Raw genomic sequence first — 15379 nt, 5'->3', positions numbered from 1 at the left:
GAAATTTTCATGGTCCTTCTCATTCTTTTTTGATTAAGAAATTGAATAAATAGGGGCAGAGACATTTATGAGTTACGAACTTAATTCGTTCCGGAGATCTGTTCTTAACCTGAAACTGTTCTTAATTAGCGTGCTTTTGCTAATGGGGCCTCATGCTGCCACTGCGCCGCCGGCACACAATTTCTGTTCTCATCCTGGGGCAAAGTTCTCAACTCAAGGTAACTCTTCCAGGTTAGCGGAGTTTGTAACCTGAAGCATTTGTAACCGAGGAGTTTGAAACTCGAGGTACCACTGTATATGTATGAAACAGCCCCCCAGGTAAACAGACAGAGAAATTGTCAATTGCAAGAAAGACTGTACCACAAAGTACAAACTAATGTACTTTGGCTCCTCATTTGCGGAATGCTTTCCCCAGGGAGGCTCACCTGGCACCTTCATGATATATTGATAGGTGCCAGACAAAAATGCTCCTATTTAACCAGGGCTTTGGCTGATTAACATTCTATATCCTTTTAAATGTGTTTGTAGGAGTGGTTTTTTTTGTTCTCATTCTTGTTTTTATTATATATTTGCACTCTCATTTTGTATATTTATGTTGTGAACCACTCTGTGATCTTCAGTTGGAGGGTGATATACATATTTAATAAACAGTAATAACAGTAACAATAAGAATAACAGAAAAGTGGATTCCTAATAAACAATAAGCAATAGAAATCAAACCCAAACATGAAACCACCCACCCCTCAAATTCAGAGATGGTTTTGCTGCTGTTTGGCAAACATTCATAAAGAATTTGTGTTCTTAGACTAAAGGTGTCACTATACATGACAATGAAATATAGGGGGGGCAGTGAGAAACCTACAAATTCTAGGTGTTTTTGAATACTTATGAATAAATTGGAAGATGGGGGAAGGCCCATTAATGCTATTTACACTAAAAACTAAAATAAAAAATTGAATACAGAGTTCATGGTGGATTTATAGCAGGAACTACAATGACAACATACACACAAATCTCCAATGCTAATTTTGTGTCAGTTATTTTGTACTTACTGATTGAACGGCTTGTACAACGGCTTGCACACTAGTTACAAACTTTGTACGACAGCATCAACAATTCCAGCATTTTTAAAAACTGCCTTCCCAGAAATCAGTAGCTGGTCACAGTGCTCTCTCCTTCTGTCTCATGAATCAGCATCATATATTCTGTAGAATATACAAGTATTAGGATCTCAATAAAGTGGACTAAAATAAATAAGGACTGTGTTGAATATTCACTGCAGAGGAGTACAGGATATTCATAGCATTGTTTGGCATAAGTGAAACTACTACCAAACTATGGTAGGTAAAGGTAAAGGACCCCTGGATGGTTAAGTCCAGTCAAAGGCAACTATAGGATGCAGCGTTCATCTCGCTTCAGGCCGAGAGAGCCGGGATTTCTCCACAGACAGCTTTCTGGGTTATGTGGCCAGCATAACTAAACTGCTTCTGGCACAATGGAACACTGTGACAGAAGCCAGAGCACACGGAAATGCCATTTACCTTCCCACCACAGCGGTACCTATTTATCTACTTGCACTAGTGTGCTTTCAAACTGCTAGGTTGGAAAAAGCTGGGACAGAGCAACGGGAGCTCACCCCATAGCGCTGATTTGAACTGCCAACCTTCCGATTGGCAAGCCCAAGAACCTCAGTGGTTAAGACCACAGTGTCACCCGCGTTCCTACTATCAAACTAAAGCAAAAGAAGTTTGGTTATCATCACAGAGGAAGTATGAATCTGTGCTGTGTAAATTAGCAGAACTCCTATGTAGATAAAAATGGGAAGTGTAAATGTATCCTAAGATACACAAGGAGACAGAATGGCACAGTGGGAAGGGGGAAAAGAAAGAAAAGTACTAATTACACAGACTTAATTCTGGCACAGGAATCAGGTGCCTGATTTGTGAGCATCTGCAGGGTGCTGTCAGACTAATACCCAAAACTCAAGTGACTTTATTCAGAAATATTTCCTACTGATTTCAATGGACTCTACTTTCCAGTGAAACACAATTATAATCAGGCTGCAAGTTCTTGAAAACAAGATACTTAAAAACCATTCCAATGCAATATGTATACACCATCCTATATGTTTCTATGGTCATGGTCAGCACCAACTAGTTTCCCAGCTTAAGATGGATTGAGGGGTGGTGGGCCAGTTTGCCCCCATTCCTTGAATAGCCTTCAATAAAGGTGCCATAGGTGCCACTTCTCCACAAGTCACTTGCCTTCCAACTGGCAATTGTAGTGTGTCAGGTAAAAGGTAAAGGGCCCAGTCGCGGACGACTCTGGGGTTGCAGCACTCATCTCACTTTACTGGCCGAGGGAGCTGGTGTACAGCTTCTGGGTCATGTGACTAGAATGACTAAGTCGCTTCTGGCAAACCAGAGCAGCGCATGGAAACGCCGTTTACCTTCCTGCTGGAGTGGTACCTATTTATCTACTTGCACTTTGTGCTTTCAAACTGCTAGGTTAGCAGGATCAGGGACTGTTGCAGGGATTCGAACCGCCAACCTTCTGATCGGCAAGCCCTAGGCTCTGTGGTTTAACCCACAGTGCCACCCGCGCCCCTGGTATGTCAGGTAGCATCTTTTAAAAAAGCAGATTTAACTCAAGGTACTCCAGTTGTTGATATCCCTTTAAAAAGATGCAAAGCATTGCTATCAGTACAAAGAACAAAGACAATGAAGCTGCAGGCTTTGAAAACATGCCCTCTATGTGTAACATTAAACACAACGAAAGGGAGCAGAACCACATCCCCTGGTCCTGCCCCATCAGTCATTCATGTCATCAGTAGTACTTCAACAAATGGGGGTGGGGCTTTATGCATACACTTTTGTACACATAGGCTTCCCATGTGACCTGCTACCGCCATCACATAGGGTTCTTGAATGCATGGAAGCCTATGCACACACAACTGTGCATGGGTAAACAGCCATTTTCAATCATCCTGAAAGGGGGAACATGATCCCTCCTCCCCCATTTCTAGGCTCCTAGGACAACAAAGTGTAATATGTGTGGATGGGTGTTGATTGTGTACTTTCCTCCATGCTGCAGTCCCCTTTTAGTAGTAGTGGTAGTATTTATTTCATCCATTTGTCACTTATATATAAAATGTTTCAAAACAACTTACATCTTATACCTTTACCTCATCTCTCCCACTCTTTCATACAGATGGTGAACAGCAACATTATTTTTTAACCCTGAGGGTAGCAAAATATATTGATACAATCTCTGGTGCTTAGGAATATTTCCTGGGAAAGTAGACAAGATAATTGTTTCACCACAGCTATCTCTCCTTTTTCCTCATTCTCTCCAAGTAAAAGAGAGCCTAGTGCCCATTTATTTTAGTGCTAGACTGCCAGTGATATAGTATGGTCCTTTTGTATTGCATCCTGAGGACTGTTGCAACCAGAAATTGATCAGAGTGAGGGAAAGTGTGTTTCTTTGTGTGTTTAAGTGTGGGTGAATGTGTGTTTGTGTAAGTACAAGTGTAATAAAGGGTTTGGAATTTGTGTAGGTATTGAGTGAGTGGAAGAGTATTGAGTAGAATATTATTTTTGGAATGCCCTTCCATCAGATGTCAAAGAAATAAACAACCATCTGACGTTTAGAAGACATAGGAAAGTTTTTAATGAATGATGTTTTAATGTATTTTTAATCTTTTGTTGGAAGCCGCCCAGAGTGGCTGGGGAAACCCAGCCAGATGGGCGGCATATAAATAATAAATTATTATTATTATTATTATTATTATTATTATTATTATTATTATTATTCTGATGTTTTGCTTTACATACTATTTTGCTCTATTTTGTTGTTTGTTTTCCTGGCTTTTTCATAAACAGTGGTATACAAAATCTGAAATAAAGAAAAGTAGATTTACTTTGGCAGCAGCCCCTTATCCCCTGTTCCATACAAGTGAATGGGGGAAACTCTATTCAGACCTTCTAAAATGTTAAGCTCGGAGAGGACCCCTAATGGTAGTTCCCACCCTTTCCCTCTGAATATGAGTCATTTTTACTGATTTTAATACTGTATTTTTTTAATTGCCCTAGTACTTCATGGTGAAAAGTGGATAAGAAAGCAAACAAAAACTCCCATTCACTTGTACGTGGACTTGGCTGCAACAGGGAACAGGAGCTGCCATCAATCCATCCAACCCAAAGTGCCTTGGTCCTCAGCTGCAGGTGTCAGTCTCCACTAGTGCAGGGATTCCTAAACTGTTGTCCATGGGCATTGTTTAGGGGCAGGGGATGAGAGCCCCTCACAGGGGCCTGCCCAGGACATCTTGCTGTCTGGGACAGAGGACCAAATGGTACCCCACCCCAGTAAAGGTGTACAGCACCTGCAGACTATTCAAGTTATTTTACACAAAAATTAGCTGCATTAATTATTGTTATATTTATTTATATCCCACCTTTCTCCCCAGAAGTGGGATTCTAGGTGGCTTGCAAAAATTAAAACAAACATTAGGCTAACCAAAACATCACAAAATAAGTGTGCAAGCTTCCAAGTTGTCCAGAACTCTTCCTCAAGTCAAATCAGCCTTTGTCAACCTCATGCCCTCCAGTTGTTTTGGACTACAACTTCCACCAGCCCTGAGCAAAATGTTTGGAGGGCACCAAGTTGGCGAAGGCTGGGCTTAGATGTTAGCCGGTGCAGAAGAGAGAAAAATGATGCCTTCCCCTGACAGCCAAGTTTTTCTCTTTCTCCTGTCCCCACCCCATTTTGTTTTTTGTCTGCCTTCTAGGGAAGCCTGATGAAAAAACCTAGAGGACTTCGGAGCTTGCACACCATTTGGCAACATTTTAGCTGGCCCCATAGAAACGTTCCCAGGCATAAAACCCTGACTCTCCTATTCCTGGTGGTGGTAACAGCAGATAAGAACATCAATCAGAAAATAAATAATAATAATAATAATAATAATAATAATAATAATAATAATAATAATAAATATTCAATTTGAATATTCAGCATTCGAAACACACACCCCAAAACCCGCTGCCTAATGGCAGGGCCGGCCTGAGCCACCCGCCACCCTCCTCGCGCTGCCCCGACACCCAAAATAAAATAAAATTAAACCTTTTGTGGCGCCTGCACTGAGAAACGGGACGTCGGAGGCAGCGAGCGAGAGGCGCAGGAAAAAAGAGAGCAGAAAAAGCCGGTCTCCTTCCGCCGCCGCCGCCTCGTCCCACCCGCTGCCTCTGAGGTGAATCCCAGAGGCACCGCCATCCCGACCCCCGGCAGCACCTCGAGGGCGCCCAGCCCACCTTGGCTTCTCGCTCCCCTTTTAAGCCTCGCTTCTCCTCCTCTGCCTCGCTCACCTCACGCCCCGCCGAGCCGGAGGGATGCTCAGGCGAGAACGCCAGCCAGCAAGCCGGGCAGCCTGCCTGCTGCCGCCTCCCGCGCAGGCGACCTCTAGCCGAGCAGCTTCCTCCGCCTCTCGCCTTGTTTTGTTTTCCCCTCAGCGAGGGCGGCGAAGGAGCTGGGCTGCCGGCCCAAGGCCCCGCCCCGCCGCGGCTGAGGCGCTCGCCTGAAGAAGGCCGCCCTGGTGGTGGTGCTGGTGGTAGCAGCAGCGCAGGCGGCGGCCTGGACGGGGCTCCTCCCACCGCCGACGCCCTCTGGCGTCTTCTTAGCTTCTCGCAGGATCTGGTCAGAAAGGCCCGGCGGGCTACGCTGGTTTCTCAGGTCGACAAAGCAACACCACCACCGCAAATCCACGAGAGAGAAAGGGTTGAAGAAGGGGAGCAAGGCGGCGGCGGCGACTGGTGGGGGGAGTAGGGGGCTTTTACATATACACAAGAAAAGGTGAAACGATTTGGAACAGACCCCATTGGGGTCAGCAGGGTTTGTTCCTAATAAAACGTGGAAGGAAAGTTATAAGGCGGGCAAACAGACGGGCACACCCCAAACTACAGGAGGAACAGCCCGTTTGTAGTGAGGTTGTGATAGGAATTTTATGGTCTTAGTCTGATATATGGTAATGTTCATAACTGCACATATATAGATCAACACAGGAAGACCATCCTGGAACCATTTTGATTCCTAAACTGACCAAATCCTTTCTCTGCAAGGTTAACCTGGAAAAGCCTCCCCATTGTCTCAAGGATATGTCTGTTTGAATAAGGTGTGAGCCTGTGACCTGGCCCAGGAAATAAGTATTTTACCACTACAAAAGAATGGCCAGGCTCCCCAGGCAATCCAATCAAGTAACTTGCCAGACAGGAGATAAACAAGGACAAGAGAAAAACAACATTTAAATTTCACCTTCTCACCCCTTGCCTTTTCCTGTAAGACCTACTACAGTCGTTAAGAGTCGTCAACAGGCTCATCAGGCTTATCTCAGCTATCTGCCAATCTCCGATGCCCACCACCCTTCTGAGTAATACCCCTCCCCACCTTCTCACTATATAGAAGGATCTGGCAACTTCTGTTTCAGTGTATCTGAAGAAGTGTGCATGCACACGAAAGCTTATACCAAGAACTAACTTAGTTGGTCTTTAAGGTGCTACAGGAAGAAATTTTTTTTTATTTTGACTATGGCAGACCAACACGGCTACCCATCTGTAATTTAAATTTCTGTGATGTAGGTGGGATGTGTCTGAGGGGTGGTTTTGGGTTGCACCCCTTCTGTGATATATGTGTGGTGTTTCTGGGGGTGGTCTTGGTCTGGAGAATGGGAATTTCAAAAGTCTTTATAAGGCCTTGCACGCCATTGTTCTGGGTCCTCTTCCTCTCCTGCGTGTGAGGGGAGTACCCTGTTGCAACAGACCAATAAAGATCAAGCTTACTAGCTGCTTTGCTTCTCAATATTCTCTGGTTGGCCTCTGTTATTTTCTCCTACCAATAGGGAACCTATGTAAGGACTCTATATGGGCTCTTGGATACCCCATAAGGGAAAAGGGCATATTTTTATTTACAACAAGGTCAAACAAATTATTACGATTATTCTTCAAAACTGTATTACATAGAGTGACCAGCAGTCACCTAGTCCAACTCCCCGCAATACAAGAATCTCAGCTAAAGCATCCCGTGCCAGATGTATTTATTACAAATTATTATGGACATTTTCTGCAGGCAGCATGCAGGATTCCCTTCCCTCTATTTTATCCTCACAACTGCCCTGTGCGAGGTACATTAGGCTGAGACATGGTGACTGACTCAGCATGTTCAGAAAAGAAGGGGGGACTGATTATATGGGAGGCAGCACATTGCAGAGGAGCATGGATTTTCATTGTAAAGAAAAGTTTAAAAAGCATGTGTTTGGGAGAGAACTTAGTTCTACACCAGCTGCATAGAAAGCTTAAGTTGACAGTTCCATTCTTAAGTAAAAGTATATTTATTTTTAACATTAAGGGTTTCAAATTTTGTAAGCAATATTGTTTCTCTCCCTTTAATACATGTATCTCTTCTTCATATACTCCATCTCCTGAGCCTCAGACTGACAAATCAATTAAAGCTTAAGGCTGCCATCCTAGGCACACTTATCTGGAAGTAGGTCCCATTGAATGCAACGGTATTTACTTCTGAATAAACTTGGATGGGATTGCAGTCAACGTATGTAAAACGGCCACCCCAGGCAGTCAATAAATATAAACAATACAATAATAAATCAATAATGTAATGAACATGGTGACCATTCACAATGTAATAACAACAAAATGCACTGTGTGAATATTAAAAAGAAAAACAAGGTATCTTCATCAGCATCCCTTCCCCAAGAAGCTGACAATCTAAAATTCACCACAGGAAACAACAGAAAGTAAGAGCAGGGGCAAACAGGAAAGTAGTAAGCAGTTTACTATATGTCTCTAAGCTTAGCTACACACAATAGGACAATAGAACAGGTTTGGGGACACCCTTGGGCAGCATGCCTTCAGTGGCACTGTCTTTCTGAGTGGCTCAGAGCCAGCCCTGCCATTAGAAAGAGTGAGGCCTGGAGTAGCACAGTGCTCAAGGACAGAGCACTGTGTGCTACTTAACCTGGGTCACTCGCTGGATCATCACCTTGTCGTGGTGAATGGACTTGCATGTTCCTATGACCCTTGTGAGTGAAGTCATCGGGAATCTCATACTCCCAGCAGGGTCACCCAAGGTGGTAAGGTCAAAGGGAAGGAGCTAGACAAAGAATGATCCAAGAAGTCCTCAAGGGCAGAACAGGCAGATGATAACAAGCGGTATGTTGCAACAGCTGTGAAGGTAGATGAAGGCTGCAGCAGATAAGAATCTACCGGTTGTCGTGACTACTCATGCCATCGGGACACAGCCTCACTGTGAAGACTGTGTGTTGGTCAGCGTGCACACATCTACACACATAAAAATAAATTCATGCACAGGCATCTTCCAGAAACCCACCCCAAACCCCCAAAGTCCCATGGCGATCAGTAAATTGTAATGGGGGGAGGATCATTAAATCTGGAAGCCCCTAGTATGAACCGGCACATAGGCGGTGGATACAGATTCAGTCATTCTGACTCAAGGAACAAGGCAGTTGAGCAGCTTGGCAGCTGTATCCATGAGTGAGCAGCCCTTTTTAGGATCCATTCTACTCACCTCCAAAAGGGGGAGGGGCTAGAAAAGGTGCCCTACTCAAGGGAGAAACGTGCTAAGAGGAAGGCATGCTTGGCAAATTCACACCATGATCAGCTCCCACCCAGAAACTAATGTCCCCACTGTGGAAGGACATGTGGATCCAGAATTGGCCTCCACAGTCACTTACGGACTCATTGTTAAAACTGTGTTTATGGAAGACAATCTTACTCAGCTATGAGTGATCGCCAAAGAAGAAGAAGACATAACCTGACCTGCAACCCCTAAGCTAGTCTGCTGCCCTCAGGTGCCATGGAAGACACTGCCTCATCACTAGCATTGAAAGTGCTTGGCTTCTGAACAAGGAATGGGGTGCCATCTTGCCCTTTGCCAAGCCCAGGCATCAAGTATCTTGGTCAGGATCTAAAACACACTTGTTCTGTTTTAAGGAACAGGAGACAAAGTTTCAGTGGCACCATGGACAGTTCCCTGTGCATTTCAGACTGGAGACTCCTTTAAAGCAAAACTTAGATGTTGTTTCAGCAGTAGTCATCCTCATTTTATGCTGAATTTTTGTTTTAATGATACTGTTTGCTTTTATGTTGCAGACTGCCAAGAGATTTTAATATATATATTAAATGCTTTATACATACTTATAAATAAATAAAACATGATTTACAAATATGTGTTAAGTGGTTTTAACAAATTATTTTTATTGGTGTTTCAATTATCTCATTTTTACTTTTTTTACTTTATATTCTATTGTTTTACTATAATTTGTTATATTTTATTGGATTTGTATTATGGGCATTGAGCACCAATTGGTGGAAAGCTAGGGTACAAAGTTAGCAAACAAATGAGCAGGAATCAACATACCAACTACAATGGTACCTCTGGTTGTGAATGGGATCCATTCCGGAGGCCTGTTTGCAACCTGAAAAGAGTGCAACATGAAGTGCTGTATCTGCGCAGGTGCGCGGCGAAATTTGGTGCTTGTGCGCATGCACGAAGCGTGATTTAGTGCTTCTGCGCATGCGCGAGCAGCGAAACCCGGAAGTAACCCTTTCCAGTACTTCTGGGTCGCCTCGGGATGCAACCTGAAAAGACATAACCTGAAGCATCCGTAACATGAGGTATGACTGTACTTGCTGGACACCGAGCTGAGTGGCAGTGAAGACTTGAGAAGCCTAGATGAATTATCCAGAGTTTATTATCCAGCCTTCACCAGCTCCAATCCTAAAGTTACAGACTAGGACAGTGGCCCTTTTAAAGAACAGATATTTCAACAGAAGCAGGGCTAATAGGAGGTACCTGGCCAGCATCCTTCATCAGTCCTCAGAAGCAGCTATCTGTGGCAGAGTTCATGCCACCACTTGTCCAGTGGCCTGGATTTTGACAGTACCTACCTACCTACTTGGACTGGACTACCGGATGTGACACAGCACTAGTCTAGACTTGCTGTGACCTGTCCCTGCTGTTTAAGGTGCAATACCTCTGTGGACCCCAGTCTATGAGAAGACAGGACCTTCAGTTACCTCAATTCCTTTATATTTAGTTATTTAGTAATATCAGTTCGTTTCCTCATCTTCACCACAGTAGTCCTAGGGTGGGGTACATTTATTTATTACAGCATATTAAATAACATTAAAACATCACTTAGAACTGTAGTTAAAATGCAGTGATTACTACAGTCCAGAACAAGATGGAAGGGGGAAAAGAAAATCAAACCAGATTTTGGCATCCTTGGTTCAAATCTTCCAAAGCAGTTTAACTATTGCATTATCAAAGGAGGGAGAACAGTCAAAAGAGATCCTCTTTCACGATATATGTCAGAACCATAAGCAGGCAATTCCAACACACATGGTTATCTTGTGCGCAGTTTAAACGCAACTGGGAGTGACATTCCATTGTAAAGAAAAATGACCTATGCAAAGGAGAAGGCCCATTCATCCCAAAATGACATCTTAAGGCAAATAAAGTAATAATGTTTACCCAAATAAGCAACAATAAAACTGGGCAGGTTTATATCCGCCAATAAAGAGCTTTCCAAGTTAGAGAAAAAACTGTTTAAAGAAAAAAATGTTCAGAGGAGGTAAAAGGAACTGAAGAAGCAGAGAAGTATGCTTGCTATGAACAAAAATTATTTTGTTTATATTGTACATTTCCTGAAGCCTGTTTTTAAAGAAAGGGGCACTGCCAACCTTTAAATCTAGTTTAATATTCTGTAGTGATGGAAAGGTTAAAGAAGAGTAGACTATTAGATCATTACAACAATGAAGACAACAGGAAGTATTTTGGCAGCTTTAGATACTAGTAGTTTATTGTGGAAGGAGTGTTTGTGCCTGGTTCCTACTCCTCCTGTTCCTCTCCATGGTTTTGCTTGACCATTGACTGCCGTATAAAATCCTTTGTAAGAGGTTTAATAAACTCCCAGTTCTTTCAAAACAGCCTGACTCTCCTCTTCCATTTTGATTGTAGCCAAGGTTAATTCTACTCAAAGTTAACCCATTGAAATTAATGGGCACGATTAACTTAACTCCATTAATTTCACTGGGTATACAGTAAAATCCCAGAGTTCCAGTGATTAGAAATAATAGTCTATTCCCTGAGAGTTAAAATCAAAGAGACATGAGACAAAAGGAAAAGAGATTGGGAGGGAGAAAGAAAAAAACTAATTCGTGCACTAGCTCCTGAAATCCTTAAGTTTTTTTTTTTTCCTGGCAGGAAGTGAGACCCTCAGAGGATTTGGCTCTTGCAGTGTTTTGCTTTACAGTGCACACTGGCAAACATCTGAACTCTCACCACCGACCCTGCCTGCTTGCTTGCTACCTGCTTAACCCACACAGCCAGTTAGGGTGACAGGGAGAGCAAATAGCACTGCTGCCAAGATACAATGATTTATTTATTTTTTAAGAAAAAGGAAGCAGTGTGAAGGAGAAAAGCTCAGTGGCCAGACTGTGAGGCGGACCAGAATGCATCTCATCTGTGGCCCCCTCAAACCTGACAGAACCAGCATATGCACCCAAATGCTACAGTTACGCATAGTCGCCACAGGCTACAGGTTAGTTTGTTCTCAGGCAGCTCCAGTTGTATCCTATTGCCTAATGGCAGGTCAAGCAAGTTTGTCAGGTTGTGGGAAAGATTCTGAAAATGATTAACGGTAAGTAGGAAATGTGTGGGTTTGCAGTGAAGTAGTTGGTTCCTTGGTGTGTTCAGATGCCTTTCCTTGCCCCAAGGGGCTGGGCAATATCATTGCCTGCAGTCGGTGACATTTTCAGGTCCAGCCAGTTGACACCAGGTCTGCCGGGGTTGTGGCAACTGGGTCCTTATGTGGGGTGCAGTGCCAGCTAATAGGGTTGTTTATGTTGTTGGTTATTTCCTACCTCATTTTTTAAAAATAAAAATAAAAACCTTCTTTTAAGGTGGGTTACAGATAATGTGTTGAAGCCAGACTGATTTTGTTGAACTTTTTGGTTTCCTCACCCCTGAACCAATTCACATGCCACACGGCTATCACATGTTAGTGACTGTGCTGTATGCCAGCCACTCCTTCAACCTGGGGAATTACACTTGTTCTATCAGCCAGTCCTCAGGGCTGTGGCTGCTGTTGCTGAATGTCAGTTTGGCTCTCCTTCACCCATGACCTGATTGTGGACGAGGAGGCCAATCTGGTCTGTATCACTGCAACCTAGGTGGGTGAGACCCCCCCCTCCCAGGCCACAGGCAGGAAAGTATGGAGAGCCAGGGATGGGACCCAGCAGGACATGCCTGGATGGAATGGGGATCCCTGTGGAAGCCGATGCCTGCATGGCCACAGCCCCCTGCCCCCCCATGCTACACCCCTCATGCAAGTTGAGGTTCCCCATCCCTGTCAAAAAGTCATGTGTGAACATGACCTATATAGAATAATCTCATAAAGATGTGGTGTGCTTGAAGATTGGCATGACTTGTTGGCTTATCCCAACTGCTCCCATTGAACTTTGCGCAATCCAGGCAGCTGAATAAATATTTGGCACTTCCTAAGATTTGGCACCACAAGGAGAAAGAGCCAATTGCTTCACTATGCCTGAGGCTGGCTTCACCACAAATCCCAGAAGAGATTTTTGTTGCTGCAACAAATGTTTGTAACAGTGAAACAAGAACCTCAGCATCGGAAGAGACTTAACCGGATTACAACATGGTTGTGGGTTTTTTTATACAGCAGCCTTCTTTCTCAAAGGCCTCAAGAGATGTTAAAACTCAATTGATGTAACTTTTGGCACTGTGGCATGTTCCTGTTGGGTAGAAAAGTGTGTTTGATACCCTCACTTCTCAAATCAGTGGCAATGCGGTCTCTCAATGCTGCATTAACAGCTTTTATGAGTAAGGAGCTGTATGGAAATGAATGATACCTTTGTAACCCAAGGTAACTGATTGACAGTGTCATCTTCCAGCCTGAACTGCTACTCAGGGTAACAAAGGTGTCCCTTTTTGCATTGCTCACTATGGAATAATGGTGGCAAAATCATGTTGATGAGCTGTAAGTCAATGGACAAGCATATGCTTTGTATAATAATAAAATAATAATAATAATAATAATAAGGCGATAAAACATTAAAACTTCCCTAAACGGGAACCCTAAAAGGGTTGCCTTCAGATGTCTTCTAAAAGTCAGACACAGTGGTACCTCGGGTTAAGAACTTAATTCGTGCGATTTCTGTTCTCATCCTGAAGCAAAGTTCTTAACCCGAGGTACTGTTTCTGGGTTAGCGGAGTCTGTAACCTGAAGTGTCTGTATCCTGAAGCGCCTGTAACCCAAGGTACCACTGTAGTTATTTCATTGACATATGGGAGCGCATTCCACAGGGTGGGCGCCACTACAGAGAAGGCCCTCTGCCTGGTTGGCTCTACCATTAGGTAAAGAGAGGCAATGGATGTTGTGGGGGCTGGGAGCAGTGGTAGACAGAGCTGAGTGTGCCCTATGCCCTGCCCTGTGTCCCTTAAACTGGTGCAGTGGAGGATGATGCCCATTAAGATAGTTGGAATTAAGATTGAATTCCCAATCACATCCCAAGAGGGGCTGGCTTCCCCCATCAGGGCAGCATCGGATTTAAAGGACAGCAAAATGCCACTCTCTGTGTCTCTTTGTTCCCGTCTGTCATCCCCAGCTCACTTGGAGTTCTGCCCCTCCGTCTCCTTCTTGTTTGCTAACCAACTCCAAGACCCTCCCCTCCAGCCTATGCCATTCAAACCTGAAACTCTAAGCCTGGCCTTTGCCTTTGCCCAACAGCATCCAGCAAAGAAGGGGCATGTATTCGGCCAAAGTAGGAAATCTTCCTTGCTTACAAGGAAGATTCAGAACGCAAACCACACTCAGGCTCGCTTTTAACAACAAGCAATTCCACCTGCAACCGTCTGCCATATCTCTGAAGTGCAGGAGGCTGCCACACTTTCCATGGTTCAGTTATTGCCTCTGCCATGAATTGGCTTGATGGTGTCAGGTGAGGCTGCTCTTCTCAGCCTCATCTTCTCCGCCTGCAATATGGAGGTAACAATATTGATCTACCAACGCGGGTGGCGCTGTGGGTAAAACCTCAGCGCCTAGGACTTGCCGATCGTATGGTCGGCGGTTCGAATCCCCGCGGCGGGGTGAGCTCCCGTCGTTCGGTCCCAGCTCCTGCCCACCTAGCAGTTCGAAAGCACCCTTAAGTGCAAGTAGATAAATAGGTACCGCTTTCTAGCGGGAAGGTAAACGGCGTTTCCGTGTGCTGTGCTGGCGCAGGCTCACCAGAGCAGCTTCGTCACGCTGGCCACGTGACCCGGAAGTGTCCTCGGACAGCGCTGGCCCCCGGCCTCTTAAGCGAGATGAGTGCGCAACCCCAGAGTCGGACACGACTGACCCATACGGGCAGGGGTACCTTTACCTTTACCTTTTTACCTTACATGGAGTGCTCTCAGGATTCCAACAAGATAATGCAAACTGTGCATTAAACTTCCAAAAGCTTTTTAAAAATAAATATGCTACATAAATGCTTAATTTATGTGCAGTGACACTTTGGTGGGAGATGTTCAGGCCCTTACTCAGCTGAATGCAATGAAGGGCTTTTGTTCAGCAACATCTGGAAGGCCAAAGTTTCCCCACACCTGGTCTAAAACTATCAGACTGCACCACTGTTCCTGTACAGATGGAACCAAGCCCAGCTCACAGTCATCCCTTGCTACCTTTGCCTGACTCTCAACTGGGGGAAAGTACATTCACCCTTTCACTGCCTGCATGGCAGATGGAGCACAACAGAATCTACACAGGCTGAATTTCCAATGCACTTCAAGATAGCATGTCTGACTCAAGCAAGTGTTTCATTGACCTTGCGGTCTTAACCTAAAACTGGAGAGCAGGTCTGTTTGTGACAGAGTAGAACTACATATTTGGATCAGAAGTTGTGTAGCTAACAGATGTTCTGCTCTAAGGGATTTGAACAAGTTGGTGCAACAGCAGAAGCAGTAATTGGTTTGGGCCTTGTGGCTGTGTCCTCCTTTCTTTTCAGTGATCTCTGGAGGTTTTTATGCCCAAACAGAGCAATCTATGGGACTTCTGGTTTTGGCTGTTGACTTCAACAAGATATGGACTTCACAGACAGATGTTTCATAACAGGCCATGTTGCCAGAGAACTGTTGGCAGCTCTTCATGCTACAGTACAGTGGATCTCCCCCCCCCGTAGAAAGAGCAGGATTTTGTACTGTACTTTCTTTAATATCCCTCTTTACAATCTTGCACATTATAATTAAAATTGCATGAGTGGTATATATACTTGAATACCAAACAATACTGTACATT

General features: G+C 44.2%; 1 protein-coding gene across 4 annotated transcripts in view; it reads right to left on the bottom strand.

Moving 5' to 3' along the window:
• The window catches only part of SLC7A6 (solute carrier family 7 member 6), a 34120-nt gene extending 28461 nt beyond the window's left edge, over positions 1-5659 (bottom strand). The window contains exons 1-3 of one of the 4 annotated variants that reach the window (XM_082232351.1): positions 5361-5655; positions 3834-3894; positions 1053-1205 (exon numbers count right to left, since the gene is read on the bottom strand). The gene's annotated coding sequence lies outside the window, so the exon portion shown is untranslated. Of the gene's footprint in view, positions 1-1052; positions 1206-3833; positions 3895-5306 lie in introns of all 4 variants that reach the window. The other 3 variants (XM_082232352.1, XM_082232350.1, XM_082232353.1) reach the window with 3 other exon arrangements.
• Between the last annotated feature and the right edge of the window lie 9720 nt (positions 5660-15379).

Source organism: Podarcis vaucheri, assembly GCF_965113315.1.
Source record: "Podarcis vaucheri genome assembly, chromosome: 7".
Lineage (NCBI taxonomy): Eukaryota > Metazoa > Chordata > Lepidosauria > Squamata > Lacertidae > Podarcis > Podarcis vaucheri.
Note: the sequence above shows the minus strand (reverse complement) of the source record. Positions and strands in the feature narration are given on the sequence as shown.